Source organism: Neofelis nebulosa, chromosome 11, assembly GCF_028018385.1.
Source record: "Neofelis nebulosa isolate mNeoNeb1 chromosome 11, mNeoNeb1.pri, whole genome shotgun sequence".
NCBI classification, from domain to species: domain Eukaryota; kingdom Metazoa; phylum Chordata; class Mammalia; order Carnivora; family Felidae; genus Neofelis; species Neofelis nebulosa.
In genome coordinates, this window is record NC_080792.1 from 90,282,936 (window position 1) to 90,306,945 (window position 24,010).

Genomic DNA, 24,010 nt, shown 5'->3' on the forward strand with positions numbered 1-24,010 from the left:
GGCCCGCCGCCCCCTCCCCCCACTTCGGAAGCACTCCACCCCACCCCCACCCCCACCCCGGGGCCCCAGCTGGCCGCGAGCCACGCACTTGAAGCCTACGCGGGATTGTTTTCAGAAACGGAACACACAATACACAGCAAACAAGGCTGCTCTCCGTCTGGCCCGGACGCGTCCCGCACTCTGCCAGATGGCCCCCGCCGCCTCCCCAGCCGGGGCCGGGGCTTTGTGAGGCTCGCTCGGAGGCTCCTTGCCATCCTGCGGCCTGCAGCCCAGCAAGAGGCAGCCGGGAAGCTTTCTCCCCGGGGCCGGGGAGGATTTTTCTTGGCCCGTGGACAGGAAGGCTGATTCAGCTGGGAACCTTCTGGATTTATAACCCCCACCGCTCCATCCCCCCCCCGGTGACCCGGAGCCCCAGTGTGCTGGCGTTTATTGCTAATTGTTTTCAGACAGATGGTGTGGCCCAGAGTCTAATTCCCCAGGCTAGAGGGCGGGGGACACCGGGGGTGGAGGGGGGGGCGGGGAGGAGGAGGCCGTGCCCTTGACCGCTTGCTGGCTTGCATTCTTGAAGAAAATGTTCAGGATTGGGGGGTGGGGCCGTGGGCTGTGACGATGATGATGATGAGGGCTTACAGAGGAGAAGGGAACAGGGGAGGAGGGGTTGGAGGAAGAGGCTTTGAAAGGAGGGAGCCTACCCTTGAGCCTCAGGGGCAGATGAAGCTGGGGAGAGAATGCCGCCCCCCCTCCAGGAAGTCCGCTGGGATTGAAGCCAGTGTGGCAGGGAGAATTCCTCCTTTAGGGCTGGATTGGGGATGGGGAGTGCTAGGGGGTTTGTAGGGAGGGTGGAAGGACCTGTCCCCAACCTAATAAGCAGCCCTCACTTTTTCATATGATTGCAACATAACTTGAGGGCTCACGGAGCCCCAGAGGGCCAGGCATGAGTGGAGATGCCAAATTACAGAGGAGAAAAAGAAGGCGGCCTCTGAGAGGGTAAGTGACCAGCCTGAGGACTTGCGGTGGGTCCGTTAAGATTCACGGCACACCCACTATATGCCTGACGGGATGGGCAAGCTTCTGTGCTCACGGCGCATGGCTTGTGATTCACAAAGGAGCTGGTTCGGATGATAGGGGCTGGAAAGAGAAGGAGATAGGAAGGTGGGGTAAGCAAGGACCTTAGGCGAAGGTCAGGGAGGACTTCTCGGAGGCGGCAATATTTGAGCCGAGCCTTGGAGAAGAAGGAGGATTCGGCTATGCCTGAATCTCAGGAGAGAGTGTTCCAGGCAGGGGGAACAACGAGTGCAAAGGCCCTGAGGTGGAGATGAGCTTTTTGTGTCCCAGAAACCAAATGAAGAGCCAGTGTGACCGCTGCAAGGGAAGAGTCACGTCCCGTGAAGGACCCGAGGCGGTGCTGGGTTTTCCAGAAGGGCCGTCACTCACTGGACACCGAACACAGTTATTACCCTGTGCTCGAGTGCTGAAGCTGGGACCCCCCCCTGAGAGGACAAGTGACTACCCCAAGTTCACCAGCTAATCTGCAAGAGAATCCGCTAGTCTCAAGGCAGAGAGAGTCAGCCTGGGCTCCGTGGCAGGTTCTGGGGAAACCTGGGGAAATGTGTGTCAGCCTCACGTGTGATGATGAGATTGAACAACGGATGACAATCTTTTGACCCGGTGCCCAGTCATGACTCTGGGTGACAAGCGCCAGAAACCCCAACACCCCCTGCTATGAACAGAGAAGAGAATTTATTGGGCCAGGTAACTGGAAAGCTTTAGGGAAGGGTGGCTTCAGGAATGGCTGGATCTAGGGACTCAAAGATTCCCAAGTCACTTTCTCATCGTCTCCCCGTCCGGTTTGCCTTCGCAAACTCTCCCCAGAAGATGACCGACGCACCCCGGGGGGAGAACCTCGCTTCAGAGCTCCCAGCGCAGCACGCCCCAGAGAGACGAAGCTTCTCTGCCCCGGCCATTTGGGCAAAAGTTGCAGGGCTGAGTTTCACTGGTCCATCCAGGTCACATGGCCATCCCCGAGCCAATCACCGTGGTCAAGGGAATGCGCTGTGTCGGTTGGCCAACCCGATCGCAGCCGTGGTGGCCGACATGTGCCCTGGAAGGGGTACCTCCTCTCCTTGTTCAGTCAGTAAATACATCCTCTGTGTCTGCATGGTGCCAGGCACTGTCCTTGGCCCTGGAGACAAAAAAAACAAAAACAAAAAAAAAACCTTCACCTTCATGACACTTCCACTCTCCATAGAAGCCGCTGCACAAAATAAACACGCGAAAGAAAAGATACGTCAGACGGTGATAAACGCTATCAAGAGAAATACGGCGGGGACGGTGGGAGGGAGCGTGGGAGGTGGGTGTAATTTTAGATAGGGCGCCCGGGCCTCCCAGAAAAGGTGACATTCAAGCAAAAAGTAGGTAAAGGAGCTAACTAGGCAAGAATCCAGGTGCACTCCAGGAAAGGAACCGCCCATACAAAGGCCCTGGGGTAGGCATACATACTTGGTGCGCCCCAGGCACAGCCAGGCAGCCAGGAAGAACAGAGAGGGGGAGGGAAGGGGGGAGTAGGAGCAGCTTAGCTCGAGGCCTGGGGACGACATGGGGTCAGATTGCGTGTGGCCTCCGGGGCCCAAGCGAAGGCTGACTTTTACTCCATCGGGAATGACAAACCCTGATGCCGATTTAGCAGGATCCCTTTGGCTGCTCCGTGGAGAAAAGACTGCAGGGGCGAGGGTGGCCGCGGGGAGAGAGCTGTGAGTCCCAGCCCAGTGATGACGGTAACCGGAGGCTTGCTGAGGGCAGGGGCGGAGAGAAGCGGTCACGGCCTCCGTGGATCTCTTGGGTTTGGCCAGCAGGGTTAGCCCACGGAGCAGGTGCAGGTGTGACAAAGCCAGGGGACTCCACAGCCCCCAGGGCGTCTAGGTTCCTGCCTCTCCCTGGCCTGGGCGACCAACAGGCTGTCCCGGCTCTGACCCCCTGGGATTCTGAGACTTTGCACGGCCCGGCCTCAGCTCCGGAACCCACCCCCAGCCTCCCAGCGTTTCAGGGTCTGGATTTCCTCTCTCTTTGGCTGAGCAGAACTTTGGGGAGTCTGGGATCTCCCCGCCGACCCCCCCATCTTTTCCTATCCTGTACCACGGACTGAGTCTACTTGTGATGCTCCGGGCACCGACGGCCCTACGGGCCTCTTGGGGGGAAGGGTTCGTACAGAAGTCCTCCAGATGCCTTCCGCCCCATCTGCCCTTAGGTCTCCGTCCAGCTCCAGCCGCAGCGACCTTTCCGTTCCCTAAACGTGCCAAACAAGCACCTACCTCAGGGCCTTTGCACTTGCTGTTCTCGCTCCCTTGCCACCGACTTCCTAGTTCACCTCTCCTCCTACTACTCTCTCTCCTACTCACCGTCAGGTCCCAGCTAAACATCCCTGCTTCGGGAAGCCTCCTCTGTGCCCCTGGGATGAGGTCAAGCTCCAGTCATGCCACCCCGCCCCCCCGCATCTCTCCCCGGAAACTTTCCTCTCTGGGCTGTGGTGACTTTTAGAGAGGCAGGCAGAAGGCGCGGTGGGTAGATCACAGGCCCTGGGGCCAGATCCCGGCTCCCTCACGGACGAATCCCACAGGGTTGTGAGGGTCACACGAGACGCTACTCGCCGAGGGCCTGGAACCGCGCCTGACGCGCAGCATGCGATCAATGGCGGCTATTGTCACTGTGCGCAATTCCTTGCTCGCCGGGCATCCTCCCTGCCAGGCCGTAGTGCTCCCGGGGGTCTGGACCCGGGGTGGGGGCCGGTGGGCGCCACTCGGTCGGTCATCACGCGCTGCCTGGAGGGATGTTTTGAACCCCGGGCCCCGGGGCCTTGGATCCCGCACCCACTCGGCTTCCCCGCCCCCCGCCCCAGGGCTCCCCCAGTCCCCCTCCCCCCCAGCCTCCCCTAACCACCCAAGTGCAATGAAGCCAAACTTCTGATTTAAGGTGTTTATAAAGGCACTGAGAATGTCCTCTAATATCAGCTTATATATTTTTAATCCGCTGTTAAAGTGATTTAAAACACGGCTCCGACGGACGAGCGTGATGGAAATTAAAAGTCTCCATCACCTGCCGCCCCTGCCGACAAGGACGCGGGGGCGCCCCCACGCTCCTCGGCCAGCGCTGGGGCCACAAGGGGTCCCGTAATTAAGCAGGGGGCGCCGAGGCCGGGCGGGGTCTGGAGAAGGAGCCGCGGGGTCGCGCTACACTCGCGGCCTAATGAACGGGGACATCTGCCCATCCGTTTAATTAACGAGCCCCTCGCGCCGTGGCGAGACGCGGGGACCGCGTCCTCCGCGCTGCAGAGGGGAGAAAAGCGCCCAGGGCGGAGAGGACTACTCATTTGCAGAATAATTTTCTTTTCCTGCCTCCTTTTAGGAACCAGAGAGCGGAACCCGCTTCCCATCGCTCCCTCCCTCCAGGGCAGTTTCCTGGACTCAGTTGGCTGGTGGGCAGCCCAGCCCAGCCCAGCCCGTGTCGTCCCTCCTCCCCACCCCTGGAGTCCTCCTGCAGGCCTCGTCCCCGGGAAAGTCTGAAATAAACGCAGGCGGCTGAGCACAAGGGTCCGCACCGTCCCTTCGGCAGTCTGTCCCTAAATGCCTCCCCCCTCCCCTCCCCCCACCTCCAGGGACAGCTTGTTGCCACCTGGGATGACACAGGCGCAGGTGGAGAGATCTGAGCTCCCGGGTCTGGGACCGGACCACCAGATGGCAGCCTGTTTTCAGGAACGTGTCCTGGTGGGTGTGGGGCGTGTTGGGGGGGGGGGGGGGGCTGCTGGCACAGCTCCCCATGAAGCCCCCCCCAGACGGGGCAGTTCTGACCCCACTTGGGGGCCTCCGAGGATGCCAGTCCCCGCAGCCCAGCGGAGACTGAGGTCTGGGGTTCAGGCGGCGGAGAAGGGTTTGGGACGAGTCGAGGTCCCTTTAAGACATCCAGGTGGCTGGGGCGCCTGGGTGGCTCAGTGGGTTGAGCGGCTGATCTCTCAGTCTGTGAGTTCGAGCCCCATGGGTTCGAGCCCCGTGTCGGGCTCTGTGCAGACAGCTCGGAGCCTGGAGCCCGCTTCGGAGTCTGCGTCTCCCTCTCTCTCTGCCCCTCCCCTGCTCGCGCTCTGTCTCTGTCTCTCTCTCAAAACACAAGAATTCAGGTCGTGGTGTGAAGGCCCCGGGTCACCGGCAAGGAGGCTGTGGAAGATACAAATGTGGAAGTGACTGAACCGGGGTGCCACGTGGAGAGTGGGACCGGCTGAGACCCCCTGGGGGAAGGGAGGGACTCCGATTGGGGGCCCCCCCCCAGAGGCGGAGAAGGAGCCTCAGATGCCCCCCACCGCCCCCTGTCGTCTCCTGGCGTTCAGATCCCTGTCGAATCCTCTCCCCTCGCACCGGGCCGGTCCCCAGACCTGCTTCTTGCCAGGAGAATCATCCTTTCTCAGGCTGGAGGCGCTGAATGGCAGATGCCGGAAAGATCTGGGTGGGCAGGAGCTGCGTGTCCCAAGAGGAAGAGAGCGAGGTTCCCGAGAGGCCCCACCCCCGCCGTGGGGCGCAGAGGCACGTGGGTCCCCGTGTGAGGCCTCCCTGCTTCCCCGGGGGCCCGGGGCCTGGAGCTGGGGTGGGGGGCAGGGGGGCCACCGCGTCGGGGCTCCTGCGCTGGCAGCCGCCCTGAGCTCCTGCGGGCGGCCAAGGGCGACACAAGGGCCCAGTGTGCTTTCCGCGGCGAGGGTTTGGCAGGGGCTTCACCCGGGAGCCCGGTTCAGACAGGAGCCCTTTGAAGGCAGGATGAATGGGGCTCAATGTCTCCCTCCAGCTGAGGGCGGGCGGGGGCCGAGGCAGCTTCCAGAAGGCCTGCTGTCCGGGGCTGAGGAGGCCCACCTCCAGGCCTGGAGCGGGTTCTCACCGAGAAGGACGAGGCGACTGCGGCCCGGATGCCCACGGCCTTTGCCGGAGAGAGCCCCGTGCAGCACAGTGGTCCGAACGAGCGGCTATGACTTTAAATATTTGTGCATTTATGTTGATGTGTACAAAATACACAAAATATAGCCAGCCCCCCCCCCCCCGGGCTCTCTCAGACTTTACTGCTTCGCATTTGAAACGGGGGCTTACTGGAAACTACCGGAATGCCCTTGGGCAGGAGAGCAGGTAAGTAACTCATGATACGTCCATGCAGAGGCCGGCCACACAGCAGGGGAGAGTAAGTCTGTCCTCCCAGCGTGGATCCACCAGTATACGTGACAGGCCAGAGACAGACGCCCGTCCCCAAGGGAGGGGACGCTAAGCATGTGCCTTGCTCGGCACAGGGGCCAATACTGGGGCTGCACCAAGGCGCCGGCCCACCCTGAGCCCGCCCCCCCGTCTGTCTCTACATCGAGCCAACTGTCCCCGAGGATGTCCCTGATCACTCCTTGCCTACGGCACTGACCCTGATCTGGGTGACTGCGTTTCCCCCTTGATTCCCCCGGGCCCCTGACCCCAGCCCTGCCTCCGGCCTCCGACCTCTTCAAACCACGCCCCGCCCTGCACGGATCCGTCTTGCCAAAGTGCGGTCTGAAGGAGGCTGTCCCCTGCCGCAGCACCCTCAGGGCCACACCCCATCACCTGGAAAGCAAACAGCGAAACCCTCACCTGGCATCTCATGATCCCGGGACCGCCGAGCAGCCTTCGTCTGCCGTGTACCACCCACGGCAGCTACTTCTGTGTCCCCCGAACATGCCTGCGAGTGCCCACGTCTGGGTCTGCTCCTTCCAGCCCGGATGCCCTTTCTCACGTCCCCGTCGACCCGCCTCGGCCGCAGCGACACTCCTTCCTCCGACACCCGCTCCTTCCTCGTTGCCGGGTCTCCACCCTGAACGCCCCCATCCGGCTTTCTGTGACCGAGCTCTGTTCCCAAGGGATTCAGATTTTAGAACAATCGGTTTGAGGGGCGCCTGGGTGGCTCAGTCCGACTTCGTCTCAGATCATGATCTCATGGTTTGTGAGTTCGAGCCCCACGTCGGGCTCTGTGCTGACAGCTCGGAGCCTGGAGCCTCCTTCGGAGTCTGTGTCTCCCTCTCTCTGCCCCTCCCCTCCCCTCTTTCTCTCAAAAGTAAATAAACATTAAAAAAAATTTTTTTTTAAGTGATCCAGGGGCGCCTGGGTGGCTCAGTCTGTTAAGCGTCTGACTCTTGACTTTGGCTCAGGTCATGATCTCTTGGTTATGAGTTCAAACCCTGCACTGGGCTCCATGCTGACAGTGCAGAGTCTGCTTGGGATTGCATCTCTCTCTCTCTCTCTCTCTCTCTCTCTCTCTCTCTCTCCCTGCCCCTCCCGTGCTCTCTCTCTCTTTCACAATAAGTGAATACATTAAAAAAAAAGAAAAAGCGAAAAGCGATTGGCTTTTATAACAACAAAGTCCAAAAGCATGCCAGCCTCAGGTATGGCTGGATCCAGGGGCTCAAGCACTAACCTCCAGTGCTTTTTCTTTCTGTCTCATGGTTGTTTCTGTTTCTGTTGGCTTCATTTTCGGGCAGGCCTGGCTCTCAAGATGGAAAAGGCATCCCAACAGAGCCAGCTGAATTCTGTGGTTAGCCATCCCCAATTCTCTCTTCCCAACTGTTCCTGCCACCCTTCCGGGATTACCTCTGACTGGACCAAGTCGCGTCACCTACCGTTCCCTGAATTAATCACTGAGGCCGCAGGCTTGGAAAATTCAGACTGGCCTGGTGGTAGCCAGATGCCCATCTCCGGGCCAGTGAGCAGAAGTAGTCGAACCCAGGCCACGTGGTCTGTAGTGAGGGAGGCGTTGTCTCCCAGGGTGTGCAAGGCTGCGACCGGAGGAAGCACCCCTGGGATCTGATGTTCCCCCAAACCCGCCGAGCGGCTGTGGGAGCTGGGGCAGGTGCCTCAGACGTTCTGACTCTCAGATCCCGCTTCTGCAGAGTGGGAATGTTCCAGATCCACCCCAAAGGGGAGCCGTGGGCAGGGGAGGTGCTGATGTCCGTGAAGACAGCTGGCCTTCGGCAGGTGCCTGGGGAAGGTCCCCGGAATCGGAGGCCGGCAAGAACCGGGGCTGGAAGTATGGCAGGAAAGGTGGGGGTGCCTGTGTGTTCTTCAAGGCGGCCCCCGGCTCGCCCATTTCACAAGCTCTCTGCACGACTCAACGTGCTCGTCTCTCCAGCCATCGAGAGGTGGGGTCCGGGTCCCTCCCTTGGCCCGCGTCGTGGCTAACGTGCAAGTGACAGTGTGTGATTTCTGAGGCTACATTACAGAGGGTGACACGGCTCCTTCCTGACCTTCGTGGGACGCTGTTCCGTGGAGACCTCATGTTGTCAGGAAGCCCGAGCCACCACCCGTGGAGGCCACGGCCCTGGCTGAGATCCCCGCCGACAGCCAGCCCCGCCGCCCGCCCGGGAGACCCTGGCGGAGAACCTAGCTGAGCCCAGTCAGCGCCAGAACCGTGACAGAACAGTCCAGTCATGGCTGTTGGGTTGTGCCACTAAGTGCGGGGCGATTCGTCACACAGCCACAGACACTTGGAAGAGGGGGCTAGTGGGGGGATTGAGGGCAAGAGGGTGCCACAGGGGCCACCGTGGCCTGACTACACGACACAGTACCAGGCGCTCCCAGGCCTGGGCGATGCTAGTCTGTCCGAGAGAGACAGAGAAAGGCAGGGGGCCACGCCTGAGTCCCCGAGTGACCCCCGCCGCTGGCAGAAGCTGGCCCGGCCACACCACTGGGCACTTGCTATGAATTTGCCAGGATGAGGTGCTGTGGGGACAGACTTGCCCTCCTAGAGGCTCAGGTCCTGCCCACTCTCGCTGACTTGTGAATGGAACTTGTCACCTTCCGAAGGGAGGGAGCAAATTAAATCTTTGACGGTGAACTTGCTAAATGCTTCGCATCAACCTGCCCAGAGAATCTCCTTTCGCTGAGATTAGGAGGCTGAGTCACGGCGGGGTCTCCCATTTCTCTGCCCCCTTCAGCCCTGGGTCTCCTAACTCCAGTCTCGTGGGGCTTCCTGCTTCCGATTTGGTCCAGTTACCCCGGGGGGGGGGGGTCTCCTCCAAAAGAAGGGAGATGGTGTTGGATGTGAATTGTCCCCAGGGGGAGTCTACACAGATCAGAAGATAATCCAGGTAATCAAATCATTGATGCAGACGAGGAAACATTCCGCCCTGGACCTCAAAGCGGGGGCTGCCCTCCGGGGGCCTTGGGGCATCGGCACATGGCTCCGCCCACCCACCCTGTGCGCCCTGGGGAACAGATCCCGCTCCCTCGTGCCAGACCTGGGATTTGCTCAATGCTGCAAAATGTCAACCACTTGCTTTCTCTTTAGGCAAATAAACGAACTTGGAGAGCGTAGAGGGGCGCCTGGGTGGCTGCGTTGGTTAAGCGTCCGACTTCGGCTCGGGTCACGATCTCACAGTCCGTGGGTTCGAGCCCCGCCTCGGGCTCCGTGCCGACAGCTCGGAGCCCGGAGCCTGCTTTGGATTCTGCGTCTCCCTCTCTCTGTGCCCCTCCCCTGCTCATGCTCTGTCTGTCTGTCTCTCTCTCTCTCTCTCTCAACAATAAATAAACATCAAAATTTAAAAAAGAAAGAAAAGAAAGCGTAGATCGCAATAGCACTTGCTCTGAACAGAAGGTGACCACGAACAGGAGCAAAGGCGATCACCATCCTGCTGCCTGATGGCTTTCAAGATAGTAACTCTCTCCCGTTGTATCTAAGCCAGACCCATCAGAGGCACCTCGGCACCCCGCAGAGACCTTCTCCTTGAAGCAGGCAGGAGAATGGAAAGAAGAAAGGGACTGACTTTCTTGCTGTCGAGGATCATTTGCCGCTGTGTCTGCATCCGGCCCAGGTCTCTGTAACCATTTGGGAAACATCCTAAATGAGGACGATCGCAAATGCCCCAGCAGGGCTCGCCGTGTGTTGCAGGCAATTCCAGAAGGTTCCTGTAACGCTCAACAGCCCTACGAGGGTGAGGTAGGTGCTGTCATCATCCCCACGTGGGACCCAGACAGGTTAAGCAACCTTCCGAAGGTCACACAGCCAAGTGGCGGCGAAGCTGGGGTTTGAACCCCGACCTCCCGCTTAAGTCTGTGCTCCTAATTACCCAGCACGCCCGCCTGGGAAACACCAATCGGTACCCACCAGGGTCCCGGAAAGTTGCAGAAGGCCTCTGCTGTGTTCAATAGTGTCTCCCCACCCCCCAGCCCCCCAAAAGAACAACACTACTGAGTCCTTGGAATGCTGTGTTCTTGGGCTGCTGTGATAAGGAACCGAACTTGAAATTTGATTACATTTCGACTTAAAGAGCCTCAGGTAGGAGTTTCCTCCTGCTGCCGGCACAACGGTCACAAACATACCGGCTTAACACAGCGCGAATTAATCTTACGGTTCTGGAGGTCCGGAGTCTGAAATGGGCCTCACTGGTCCGACAGCACGGCGTCTGTGGGGCTGTGTCCCTCCTGGAGGCTCTGGACGAGGACCTTTTCTTGCCTCTTCAGCTTCTAGAGGCCGCCTGCGTTCCGCGGCCCCACATCGCTGTGCCCTCCGCCTCCTTGTCGAGCCTTCCCCGACTCTGACCCTCCCGCCTCCCTCCGATGAGGACCCGCAAGGCCGGTGGCTGCCATACTGGACAGGGCAGGTGCCAACCGCTGCTTCCCAAAAGACCTGTTTCTGCTTGGGTCGCTGCCGGGTCCCCTGAGCCGGGCACACGGTCCCCAATGAACATGTTCAATTAGTGACATGCGAGTAGTGCTTCTACAGCTCGTTGGTCGAAGGACGCGCTGGGTTTCACCTCGGGGTCCGAGCCAAACTTTGCAAAACGGAGACCCACGCGGCGGGGTGCCTCGCTCGAACAGAGGGAAACCGTCCTGTCCCGAGCCCTACTGTGCGCCTTCAAGCAGGCCTCTGTGCTTCGTTGGGCATCACCTTCCCCATCTGTATGATGAGGGGCAGGGAAGGAGCCGTAGAACAGCTCCCAGCAGCCTCAGGAGAGCGAAGAAAATGGACGCACAGAAGCCAAGGGGCTGGCCCGAGGGCCAGGCCTTGAAGAAGGGAAGCCGCCGTCCCAAGTGGAGACTGGTGTGAGACTTCAGAAAGGGTGTGAGAGACGAGCAGGGAGGGTCCCCGCACCATTTGCGGAAGAGAAGACGGCAGCCTGCCCCCGGGGCCGGAATCGGTGACTTCAACATTGTGCCATCTGCCTAGATAAGTTCTCCTTAACTTCCTCTGCACGTCGAACTCCTACTCATCCTTCAAGACCCAGTTCGACTGTTTCCTTCTTTTTTTTTTTTTTTTAAATTTTTTTTCAACGTTTTTTATTTATTTTTGGGACAGAGAGAGACAAAGCATGAACGGGGCAGGGGCAGAGAGAGAGGGAGACACAGAATCGGAAACAGGCTCCAGGCTCCAAGCCATCAGCCCAGAGCCTGACGCGGGGCTCGAACTCACGGACCGCGAGATCGTGACCTGGCTGAAGTCGGACACTTAACCGACTGCGCCACCCAGGCGCCCCTAGACTGTTTCCTTCTTAAGGAAATCTCCCTTGACCCCCTGAAGCCACCTCCGACCCCCAAGAGGAGCCCCAGATCTCTAGGGCGCCCACAGGAGCTGTGCTGCCCCCGTCCCAGTCCGAAGATGTGAAGTGACTTCTCACATGTGACGGAAAGCGGCGGATCTGGGGTGTGGATCCAAGTCCCCCGGCCCGAACGTCGACACTCTGATGTGGCCATCCATACACGCTCACCACACGCGCACACACCTGCCCGCACACACGCGTGTCCCGGGGTGCGCACACACACACACACACACACACACACACACGAGGGTATACCAGGCGGACCGTCTGCGGGCCCGCGCACGAGTGCACATGGACCTCTGTGGGGGTCGTGCACGCACACACTCCCACACCGAGGCCTGCACCCACGCGCCAGCTCTGCACACACGTCCCCGGGACGGCACAGGGGGCACACACAAACACCAGGGCGTGTGTCCTCGCACACGGACGTCCGCAGAAACGTTGCCACGGACCGTGAACGCAGTCGCAGACCGAAAAGTACGTAGCTCCTGCCTGCGAACCGGGACGTCTGGGACTTCCCTGTCCCCCCATACACCCACAGACACCCAGAGGCACACGCACGCACACACGTGCACACCCACGGACGCGCTCCTGTCCTGCGGCCCCGGGGCCTCACTCTCTGCTCCACGGCTGCTGCGGTGGGGCCCGGAGGGCTGACACCGGCTCCATCCGGTCTCGGTCGACGACAGGGAGGAGGAACACTCCGGCCGGCAGGCCGTCTGGCCTCGTCTAGGGCGGGGGATGGGAACCCCCCCCCCCCCCCCGGGCCCAGCCCTCGATGCCCTGCTCGCGCTCCTCTTGCCGCCCGCCAGCCCAGTGCCTCCTGGACCCTCCGGGGCCCGGACGCAGAGCCGACGTGTCCCGCGGTGCCCAGGTGAGACCCAGAAGCGTGGGGACGGGCCAGGGCCCCACCCCCGCGGCCCCACCGAACAGAAAGGAAGAGGAAGTACAGCGTGGGCCTGTGTGGGGGCGCCGGCCCAGACAGCCTCCTGTGCCGCCAGATGGCCGGCCATCTGCGGTCCCCTCCTCCTCGCGGCGTGGCCAGACCGGGTGCCGGGGCGAGCCTCCTCAAAGCTGGCAGAGCGTGTTAGGGCCATGTGCTGCCTGGCAGGCTGGGGGCTGCGCCCCGGGGAGAGGCGACCGGACGCACGGACAGCCGGGCAGAAGCAGGCCCGCCGGGCCCAGCTGCTGCGGCCCCTTCTGCGGCCCCGCCTCTCACCTCATAAGGTAGGCGCCTCTGTTCTGGAAGATTCCAGGGTTTGGGGGGGGCAGAGAGAACAGCTCTTGATCCAAGCACTCGTTCGTTCTCTCATTCACTAAACACCGGGTGCCTACTAACTGCTCGGCACTGGAGATAGGATAACGAGCAAAACAAGTATTTGCTGAGCACCTACTGTGTGCCAGGCACTGTTGTAGCCCTTGGGGTTACAGCCATAGAACAAGACAAGTAGACATTAGACATCCACTGTGCGTCAGCTGAGGGCAACCATGATCAAACAAGCGTTTATTGGGCGCCCACTGTGTGCCAGGAGCCGCTCTGGGCCCTGGGGACACAGCAGTAAGCCATCTGTTAAACACCTACTGTGTGCCTGGCACTGGGGGCAGGGGGGTGACGGGAAGGATGTGGTCCCTGCCCTCACAGAGCCCACAGTCCTCAGATGAGCGACAGCGCTTACCTGCCGTGATGCCACAAGGAAAATAGGGCTGAGGGAGGGACAGTGGCGTTCTTACCCATTTGATCTTTCTAGATGGGGCAATCGGGGAAGGCTTCTCAGAGGAAGGGGCACGGAGACAGACCCAGTTGGAGTAAAGAGCCAGCACTGAGGCCCCCAGGGGAAGGGACCGGCCCGGAAAGACCCGAGGTGGACAGGCTTGGTGTGTCCAACACCCCGGGGAGTCCAGGCCCCTGGGCTGGCACAGGTGAGCTTGGGCAGGGGCAGGGGGGAAGAGGGGACGAGTGTGGGGAGGGAGACCCCAGGCATTGTGGGGGTGGGGGCCCAACCTCCACCTGTGTTTGGGAGGCTGTACTCGGACTGGTCCCAGTGAGTCTGGGACCCGAGCGCCGGGATGATTCCCATTTCACAGTCGGGAAGGTGGAGGCCCAGGAGAGGCCGGGGTCACCTGAGCCTGGGGCCCGGGGCTGGCGGAGCCTCTGCGCACCGTCCCCAGTCGACCCCTCCACGCATCCTGAGGCTGTCAGCCTCGATGTCCCCCGGGCTTAGTCACCCCGTACAAGTGACATTTATTTATTCCCTCACACAGGAGCGTGGCGAGAATTAATTATTTCGTGCCAAGGAAGCACTTTGAACATGAAAAGTGCTGAGTATGACCGCGACATTACAGAGAACAGTGCTCCCTCCTCGCGCCTGCCTGCAGCTGGGAGGGTTGAGCCGTGTCTTCCAGGGTCCCCACCGCCCACGACACGACGACGGGGAACACTGCTCCCAGCTCAGGATTTGTTTTCTGTAAAAGCCTAAGGAAGAGAGTGAAGAGGAAGGCGGGGAGAGAAGGGGAGGGAGGGGGAGGGAATGAAGGTGGAGAGAGGGAGACAGGAGGGAGAGGAGAGGAAGGGGGAGGGAGGAGGAGGGACAGAGGAGAGAGGGAGGGGGAGGGAGGAGGAGGGACAGGGGAGAGAGGGAGGGGGGAGGGAGGAGGAGGGACAGGGGAGAGAGGGAGGGGGGAGGGAGGGGGAGGGACAGGGGAGAGAGGGAGGGGGAGGGAGAGGAGGGACAGGGGAGAGAGGGAGGGGGGAGGGAGGAGGAGGGACAGGGGAGAGAGGGAGAGGGGAGGGAGGGGGAGGGAATGAAGGTGGAGAGAGGGAGACAGGAGGGAGAGGAGAGGAGGGGGGGAGGAGGAGGGACAGAGGAGAGAGGGAGGGGGAGGGAGGAGGAGGGACAGGGGAGAGAGGGAGGGGGAGGGAGGAGAAGGGACAGGGGAGAGAGGGAGGGGGGAGGGAGGGGGAGGGAATGAAGGTGGAGAGAGGGAGACAGGAGGGAGAGGAGAGGAGGGGGGAGGGAGGGGGAGGGACAGGGGAGAGAGGGAGGGGGAGGGAGGAGGAGGGAGAGGGGAGAGAGGGAGGGGGGAGGGAGGGGGAGGGAATGAAGGTGGAGAGAGGGAGACAGGAGGGAGAGGAGAGGAGGGGGGAGGGAAGGGGAGGGACAGGGGAGAGAGGGAGGGGGAGGGAGGGGGAGGGACAGGGGAGAGAGGGAGAGGGAGGGGAAAGGAAAGGAGGGGGCTGGAAGGGAGGGATGGAGGGGGAGGGAGGGGAGGGGGAGCGAATGGAAAGAATGGAGGGGAGTGGGGAGGGAGAGAAGAGGAAGAGAAGGAGAGTTTCACCCTCTCAGGTTTTTCGGCCACCCCGCCCACACTGGGCGATAGGACAGAAATGAGTCCCAAGGACACGGTTCTGGTTTATAAAGTGCCTTCTCTACATTATTTCAGATCCACAAAACAGGATGAGGGGGTTCTCAGCGGTGCAGGTGTCACCAGCCCCGTTCTACAGACAAGGAAACCGAGGCTCAGAGAGGAGGACCTTGCCCAAGGTTCCAGCCCCTGGGGCCTCGGGGTTCCCTGGGCACAGACACCGGCCACAGCCCAGCACGGCCCAGCAGGGACCCCGAGGGCGGCCCTGGGACGTGAGCCTCTCCCTCGTGCCACCCTGAGGATCCACGCGTCCCTGGGAAGGAGGCCGGGAGGGGAGATGTTCCCGGAGTGGGGAGTGAGGTGGGGGCAGGGGGGGCAGATCTGAGGTTGATTTGACCTAATATGCGCCCGAAAGAAGCCGCGAGGCCGAAGGCACAGCTGGAGGCCAGGACACGGGGGCTGCTAGAGCTTCTGCTTCAGAGGGAGAAAGGTTGTGGGGCTCCCTTGACCCCCCTCTGAGCCAGAATCGAGAAATCCCGGAGGAGGCAGAGACCTCGGGGCCCCTGGGCCGTCTGAATGCTTCTTTCCGAGGGTCCCAGCCCTGCCTCGAGCATCCCCACTCGCCCCAGCGGCCAGAACCGCGCCTGCATTCAGTAGGTACCCAATAAATGCCTGCTCGTGTGTGCTGGCTGGTATCTGAGGGCCCCCCCTTCCATGCAACAGAGGACCCTGGGAAGCAGAGGCCGTGCCGGGGCGGGTGGCATAATCTCCTTGTGCCTCAGTTTCCCTATTTGTACGACGGGAGCAAACATGATAGAGGGAGGTTGAGGACCGGGGAGGATTCAGGGCTTGTCCCCAAAGTGCTTAGAACAGGATCCGCGTGCTGGGTTCAGTAAGTCAGAGCTGCTCTTCGGGACCCATCCCCGCAGAGCCCCTGGCAGACAGGTGGTCCCCACAAGCAGCCCTATGTGGCGGGTTCCGTTAGGCTGGTTGCATTACGGTTATTTATTTTAGATCGTGAAACTGAGGCCCAGAGAGATCAAGTAAGGTGCCCAAGGCCTCCCAGCTAGACCGTGAGGGAGCTGGGTTCAGGCCCCACCTGCTCCTGGCGGGGCGGGGCCCCGCCGGCCACCTCGCCCTTCTCCCACAGGGGTCCCCTGGAGGTCCTGAGAACCCCTCACCCACTCAACCCCAGCAGGGCGAAGCCAGCTCGGAGACACCTGTCTCTTAATAATAACTAATACCGGCTGTCAACCACTTAATTTTCACGCAGCCCATTCAATAGATGAAAGACTGAGGTCCACAGGGGCAAAATTACTCGTCCAGGGTCACAGTTAGTGTTCAAACCCGGGATTTCTAGCCTGTAGAACTCCATTGCCTAGTGCAGTACAGCGGTGGAGACACGAACTCAAGAGTGAGATAAGCTGTGTGACCCTGGGCAAGTAACTCAGCCCCTCTGGTCTTCAGTTTCCCCTTCTGCAATATGGGATAATAGTGCCCGCTTCGGAGAGGCCTTGGGAGGATCAGCTCCGTTCATGCGCACAAAGCACTTAGAGCAGGAACGGGCAGAGTAAGGCCTGGGGGCTTACCTCAGTTTCCCCCAGCGACAGATTCTGAGCTGAGGACTTGTGGACAGCTGCTCCAGGGGAAGCCAGCAGGGGGAAGGAGGGTCACCCGAGGTACCACCTCCAGTCCCCTAGCCCCAACCCCTGATTGTGGAGGGCTCTGGAGTGTGAGCTACGCCCCAGGGTTCTTGCCTCGAGGCAGGGGGCCCGGACCCACACACTGTCAGCTGCCACCTAAGGGCTGTCCCAGAGTGATGACAACCCCCAGGCAGGTCAGGGGCCAAAGCACTTCCGGCAGGCGGTCCAAGAGCCGAGGCAGAAGCTTGAGGAAAGTGCCGGCAGTCAGGGGCCAGGCACCGGGAAGAGGAGGGTCGGAGCCCTGACACCCAGGATGTGTGGGTGGAACCCGACTGGGTGATCACTGCCCTATAGCTCTTGAGACTTTACCTGCTAGGACCTCACAGCAAACCTGTCTGACCTGTGGTGTTGCCCTCGTTTCACAGATGGAACACCACTGGTTTGGGCAAAGTCACACAGATTTGGGGCAGGGAACCAAATCTCTAGACCCCTGATTCAGTCACTGCCTGCAGGGCCTAAAGAAGAGGGTGTTAACTCGGAGAAGGAACTCGGGGGAGGTTGTGTCAGTCAGGATGTCTTGGGCAGCAAATAACAGAAAAACATCAATTCCAACAGCCTTGATAATAATGAAGGTTTATATTTTCCACAAGAAGTCCTGCGGCGGAGGAACTTCTGAGCAGGCTGGTTCGGCAGCTCAGTGGTGGCGTCCGGACCAGGGTCTCTCCCTGTATGTCCTCTGCCACCCTCAGTACGGATCACTCCCCTCACGGCCCCAAAATGGCTGCAGCAGATCCAGTCATCACATCCCACCAGGACAAACTGCAGCCCAAGATGAGCCAGCCATGTCTTCCTCGTGTTTCTCTCTTTTTCAAGAGCAAGCCAAGATTCCCCATAACCCCCCACTGGAGCCCCTTTCACACCTCACTGGTTTCAGTTGGGTCACACGCGAGGGGCACAGGACAGCCATTGACTGGCTCAGACCAAGGCTCAGCAAATCTGGCCCCAAGTCCGCCTGTGTAAATAAAGATTTATTGGTACGCAGCCACACCAGTTTTTTTTAATGTTTATTTATTTTTGAGAGAAAGAGAGACAGAGCGTGAGCGGGGGAGGGGCGGAGAGAGAGGGAGACACGGAATCCGAAGCAGGTTCCGAGCTCCGAGCTGTCGGCACAGAGCCCGACGCGGGGCTCGAACCCACGAACCGCGAGATCGTGACCAGAAGTGAACTCAGAGGCTTAACTGACTGAGCCACCCAGGAGCCCCACGCACCCATTTTTTTCACATACGACTGAGTTCGTGCTACAACAGCAGAGCTGAGCGATTGCATCTGGTCCGCGAAGCCCGGAAGATTCACTGTCTGACTCCACGGAAAATCAGTTTGCTGACTCCTGGCGACATTAATTGGGATTCACCCCTGTGCTGGGCTGAGTCACTGTCCCTGAGGGATGAACACTGAGCAAAACAATAGTCTGTGAGTGAGACAGAAGTGGATGGCGGCCGGGTCCTCAAGTACTTTGCTACTCGACGCACGGTCCCTAGACCAGCATCAGGGAGCCAGGCTCGAACCCCACCGCCGCCCTCCTGAACCAGAGCCCACACTTGACAAGGTCCCCAGGGCTCTGTGACAAGCCCTCGCCCTGCAGACAGGGGAAGGTGTGGCCGAGCTCAAGCCCTGACGGTGACCTGCTGTGTGGCTGTGGCAGGTCATGGCCCCCCTCGAGGCCCTTGGTGCCCTCACCTGCTGGACGTCGTGTGTTCGCATCCTCGGGCTGAGTTAACGACCCCTCCCCCACCCCCACCCCCACCCCGCCAAGCTGGGTGGCTTAGAGCCCAGTTCTGGAGGTCCGAAGTCTAAAGTCAAGGTGTGGGCAGGGCCATGCTCCCTCCGAGGCTGCAGGGGAGGGTCCTTCCTTCCCTCTTCCAGCCTCAGGGGGCCCCAGGTGGCCCCTTCTTTTTTTTTTTTTTTTAAGTTTATTTATCTTGAGAGAGAGACAGAGAGGGTGAGTGGGGGAGGGACAGAGACAGAGGGAGACAGAGACCCCAAGCAGGCTCCGCACCGTCAGCGCAGAGCCCGATGAGGGGCTCGAACTCCCAAACCGTGGGATCGTGACCTGAGCCGAGATCAAGAGTCGGACGCTTTACCGACCGCACCGCCCAGGCGCCCCACCTCCCCTGCTTGTAAGGACACCAGTCCTACTGGATTAACGCCCACCCTAATGACCTCCTCTTAACTCGGTTACATCTGCACAGTCCCCATTTCCAAGCAAGTTTGCTTCCCCCCCGCCCCCCAGCCGCCCCACCCCGATCCCAAACCATCAGGTTCCAGCTACACAGACCTCCTTGCTCCTTCCAGAACATGCCAAGCCCACCAAAGCCTCGGGGCCTTGCTGTGCCCTCTGCTGGAATGCTGTTCCCATAGAGACTCCAGCTCACTCCCTTGTTTTATGAGGATCTCCGTGCAAACGTTGCCTCCTCGGAGAGGACGGCCTGACCCCACGGCTAGAAGTGGACGTACCCACCCCCGCCAGGCCCGACACTCAGTCACATTCGATCCCGTCAAACCTGTGACTGTCTTCATGGAATTCACAACTGGCTGGAATTGTCACATTCAGTCGCATACCTATTGGCTGTCGGTGCCCGGACCGGGGCCTGGCTCATAGCAGGCGCTCAGTAAAAATTAACTACATGACTGAACAGGCCGCTTTCCTCCCCACCCCTCTGGGCTCTTCGGGAACGCTCGGGAATCCCCAGGCCCCTGCATTAGTGGCCTGGCAAGCCTCACCACGCCGTGGAATTTTCCAGATAAAACTACTCCTTTGTGCGTCAACAGAGCCTTTAATCTCAGCTCATCGCTTCTGTCCTAAAGCCACCAGGTAACGTGAGAGGGGCCCCTCGGGAGAAAGCGTGTCTCCCCACCCAACGCTGATAGATGTCCAGCGGGCCGGCGGCCCGCCTCCACCAGGGCCCTGTGTCAGTCCCCCGCCCGCCCCCCAAGCTGCAGGACGGCCCCTCGGTGGGTAGGGACACGCCCTGCGTATTAACGCTTTACAATAGCATTACTAATTTTCTTTATTATTAATTATTATTATTATTAAAATGTATACACGTAACCCACATGCGCCGACACTAAGAAGCTCCAAAATCTCTAGACCGTGATGGGGGGGAGATCCTCGCCTTCCCGATTCCAGCCCCCAGTGCAGAGGTGACAGACAGCCACAGGCAGGGGTGCTGGGCACCCTTCGGAAGGGCCAGATTCGTCTGTCTGACAGATGCTGGCATAGGGCCCCCAGCGATCCCCTGAGGGTGTCACTATCATTACACCCATTTTACAGACAGAGAAACTGAGGCTCAGAGAGGGACAGGGCCAGCCAGTGGTAGAACAGGGCCGAACTCAGACGGTCTGGCTCTGACCGTCACCTGTGACCGCTATGCCAGCGCCCCCTCTCAACAGAAAAGCTCTTGATTTCGTTTTTAACTCTTTTTTCTTCCCTCCCCCACCCCATTTTCTGTTCCGTACTGTTCCACGACTTGCTTTTTTCGTTTCACCGCTTGCCTAGAAGATAATTTCATGCCAAACACACAGAGGTCACTCCACTGCTTGTGATGCCCATGTCGTGTTCCACGGCCCTCGACACGCAGCCCAGAACGATCATTGTGCCCGTCTGGGTCCAAACGGCCCATGTGTGACCGCCTTGAATCCTTAGGACGTAATTCGTCGGGATGCGCACTGTAGTTTGTATGTGACACACAGCAGGCACTTTGGGGGGAGCCAGTGAGATCTGGGCTTATTGGGCAGGAGGTCTGAGCTGCCCCGTCACCCACAGACTCCACATCCGAGCTTGTCAGGAGGGGAAACGCGGGCCCCAGCGCCGTGGTCTGAAACGTCCCCGGTTCCGAAAAAGGCTCTGAGGGTGAAACATTCGTCCTACCGGTCGGCTGCACATCTAAGGGCCCCAGAGTGTCAGCCCTTCAAAGCCCCGCGACTCATCCCCGTCGTGGTGCCCGGTAATTCACAGAGCAGCCCGAGGAACACCACAGTTTGTCCACACCTCCAGACAAAGGCCAACTAGGAGTGTCCCTGGAGCAGAGGAACAGAACCCAGGCCTCGGTCCACGGCGGGTATCGAATGCTTTTCTCAGCTGACACAAAGGGGGTGAGGAAGGGCCCTCTGCCTCCCGAGAGTGACTCACCCCGTGAAAACCGGATTGTTCCAAGCGTCCAAATCTGCAGAACAGGCTCCAGGCCTTGGGCCCCGTCCGGCTTCCCCTGAGCCAAACATTCCAGCATCTTCTTCAGGTACCTGTGAATACCGTACTGCCTTCTGCAAACACAGCCTTCGTTTTTGAAAGCTCATAAAGAGGAACCCGACAGGTCAGGAGACAGCCGGCCACCCATCTCCTTCCCCGGGACAGCAGTCGGCCAGCTCCCGAATGCCTCCCAGCACGTGCCTCCTGCCCATGACCACACTCCAGGCTGCCTCCGAGCACGTAGCGGACCAGGACCCCCGGCAGGCGGCCGAAACGTCCTCCGTCGGAGGACTGCCGGCCTCCTGGCCACCGGGAGGGCCAGGCTGCAGCAGGGGGACTTTCTCGCCATTGGGAGCGGGTTGACTTCCCACGGGGGAGAGATGCTTCCCGAGCAGTTCTGTTAGCACCAGGTTCTGGAACGCCTTGTCCGTTCTTTTCAGGAAGATTCTGCGCAGCCCCGTGCCCTCCATAGAGGAGGAGGAAGTTGCCCGGTTTGTGGGTGGAGAAAGGGCTGAGCTGTGTGTTGACGTGAGGGAATCCGTAGGGCAAGCCTGAGATGCCACGCTGGGCCTCGCGGGCTCAGCCGGGTCGCCGCCGTCCCACTAGGTCGGGATCGTCCGTAACGCGTCCCATAAGAGCCGGGGCAGTTGGCCTGTGTCCGTTTTCAGCCACGAGGGGCACTGGGAGGCGAGACAGTGGGGAAAGCTGCCGCTAACAGCCGGAGACAGCTCTGTGTGCGCCGGGCCCGGTCGGAGGACGTCGCGTGCGTGAACATCGCACTCAGATAACGACCCACCGAAGGACGGGCTGCAGTGACTGCCACCTCCACCGATAAGGAACCCAAGGCACAGAGCAGTTGAGTCACTACCACAAGCAGCTGGAAAATGGCCGAGCGGGGGTCTGAACTCGGGCGGGTGCTCTTGACTCTCTTGAGTATTGTGGGATCGTCCCGAAGCCAAAAATATTGGCCACGAGTGGGCTCTCTGTGACAGGCACTGTGACTGACTCATCACCTGTTCCCAGCCTTTTCTGCTTTCCCGGGCTCGCCTGGCAGTTCTGGCCAATGAAACGCAGGCAGAAGGCAACCGGGAGGTTGTAGCAAATGTTCTGCTTCTCTTGATTAAAAAAAAAAAGAAAAAAATCAAAGGTAGCTAATGTCCCCTGCGTCCTTTTTTCCTCCCTTGAGTGTGGATGTGACGCCTGGAGTCATGGCAGCCGCCTTGTGATCTGAGGGAAAGCCTGCGAGAAGCACAGGCGGTGACCTGGGAAGACCTGAGCTTTGGAACCAACTCTCCCGCCTCCCAGACGTCTTTTTATATGGGAGAATTCGACTCTGTTTGCAACACTGGGTTAGGCTTTCTCTTATCTGCAACCCAAACTCACACCTCATGTTCTCCTTTTCTCTCTTCCTACCTCTTTCCTTTTCCCACGGGAAAGTAACTGGTCCTTCAAAGTCTGTACCTTGTCAAAAGTGAGGGACACGGAGAGGCCTGCCTTCCAAGGATTTGCTGGAATCTCATCTTCCTGCTGTCTTCCCAGCTATCATTTTCTAAGCATCCGCTCTCTGCCAGGCGGATGCTGGGTACAGCATGTATACCGTGGGCTCCGTATCCATCCTTCCTGCAGTGCTCTTAACGGCCTGGAAGGGCGGCCACATCTCCCTGCGTCTTTTTTTTTTTTTTTAATTTTTTTTTTCAATGTTTTTTATTTATTTTTGGGACAGAGAGAGACAGAGCATGAACGGGGGAGGGGCAGAGAGAGAGGGAGACACAGAATTGGAAACAGGCTCCAGGCTCCGAGCTGTCAGCACAGAGCCCGACGCGGGGCTCGAACTCACAGACGCGAGATCGTGACCTGGCTGAAGTCGGCCGCTTAACCGACTGCGCCACCCAGGCGCCCCATATCTCCCTGCGTCTTACTGAGAAGGACACTGAGGTGCTGGGGCCTTAAGAATTTGCCTGGGGCGGGGGGAGGGGTCGGCGCCTGGGGGGCTCAGTCGGTGGAGCCTCCGACTTCGGCTCAGGCCATGATCTCGCGGTTCGTGGGTTCGAGCCCCGCGTCGGGCTCTGGGCTGACAGCTCGGAGCCCGGAGCCTGCTTCGGATTCTGTGTCTCCCTCTCTGTCCCTCGCCCGCTCAGGCTCTGTCTCTGTCTCTCAAAGATAAATAAACGTTAAAAAAAAAAAAGAAAAAGAATTTGCCTGGTGGGGGAGGAGCCAGATCCACCCAGGCCAGCCTGACCCCAAGCCCGGGGTCTTACTGTTTTCAGTCGCAGTCACTCGAGCCCACGGCACAGCCCTCAAAAATGTCTCCCACTCCTCAGACTGCAGGCCTGGGTTCCCTCGTGTCCCCTCAGGGCCGGGGCCTCCTCATCCTTATCTGTGAAGTGGGGACGATGCTACAGCCCGCTCACAGGGCCGCCGCGCCCGTTCTGGAACCCCGTCTGTTCCGCACAGAGCCTGGCCTGCGGGGAGTTCTCTGCAAGGGACCACGTCATTGTTATTTCTATTGTTATTGCTAAGGAGCCAGAGTCCCGTCCCCGAGAGCGATTGATTCCCCGGGGGCAGCCATGAGTGGAAAGGAGAAGCCAGGGGAAACCGGGGTCTGATTTCTTTTGAGCCTGGCCTGCTTTCGCGCTCCCCGGGCGCGGGCACAGGTGCACCGTCGGGTGGCGGAAAGCCTGCCGTGCGGGGCTGCCCGAGGAAGGACGCTCCTGCCCCACGCCTTGTCTGGAAAGCAGCGCACATTCGAGAAGGGCTGGCCCTTGCCGGGGACTCGGGGGCTCAGGAGCCAGCGATCAGCATCGTGGTCGAGGTTGGCCAGCCCACGAGACTCGGGGCTCACCCTCTGCATCAAAGCCAGGGTGGCTGCCAGAGAGAGCGAGAACGCGTCACTCATGAGCCCAAGGCCACAGCAAAGGGAGTGGCCCTCCGACAGTGGAGGAGAGGGGCTCTAACTCACTAATTCACTTGTGAGAGCACAGCGAATGCCAAGCCCTGGGATACACGAGTTTCACGGAATCATCACGGCCCCTTTGAGGGAGCTGCCATCACATCTCTATCTTGCAGATGGGGAAACTGAGGCGCGGGGAGGGTCAGCGGCTTGTCCAAGGTCACGCAGCCAATAACCAGAGGAGCAGGATCTGAACCCAAGTGGCCAGACCCCTTCTGAGCAATACAGGGGTAGCA

The 24,010-nt window shown here is 60.0% G+C and overlaps 1 long non-coding RNA gene across 1 annotated transcript; it reads right to left on the minus strand.

Annotated features, from left to right (window-relative positions):
- Positions 1-1,718: 1,718 nt before the first annotated feature.
- LOC131489470 (uncharacterized) lies at positions 1,719-21,849 on the minus strand. Its single transcript, XR_009250576.1, has 2 exons — positions 20,768-21,849; positions 1,719-2,182 (listed from the first exon to the last, which is right to left on the minus strand). It is a non-coding gene; the product is annotated as an uncharacterized LOC131489470 (long non-coding RNA).
- Positions 21,850-24,010: the final 2,161 nt, after the last annotated feature.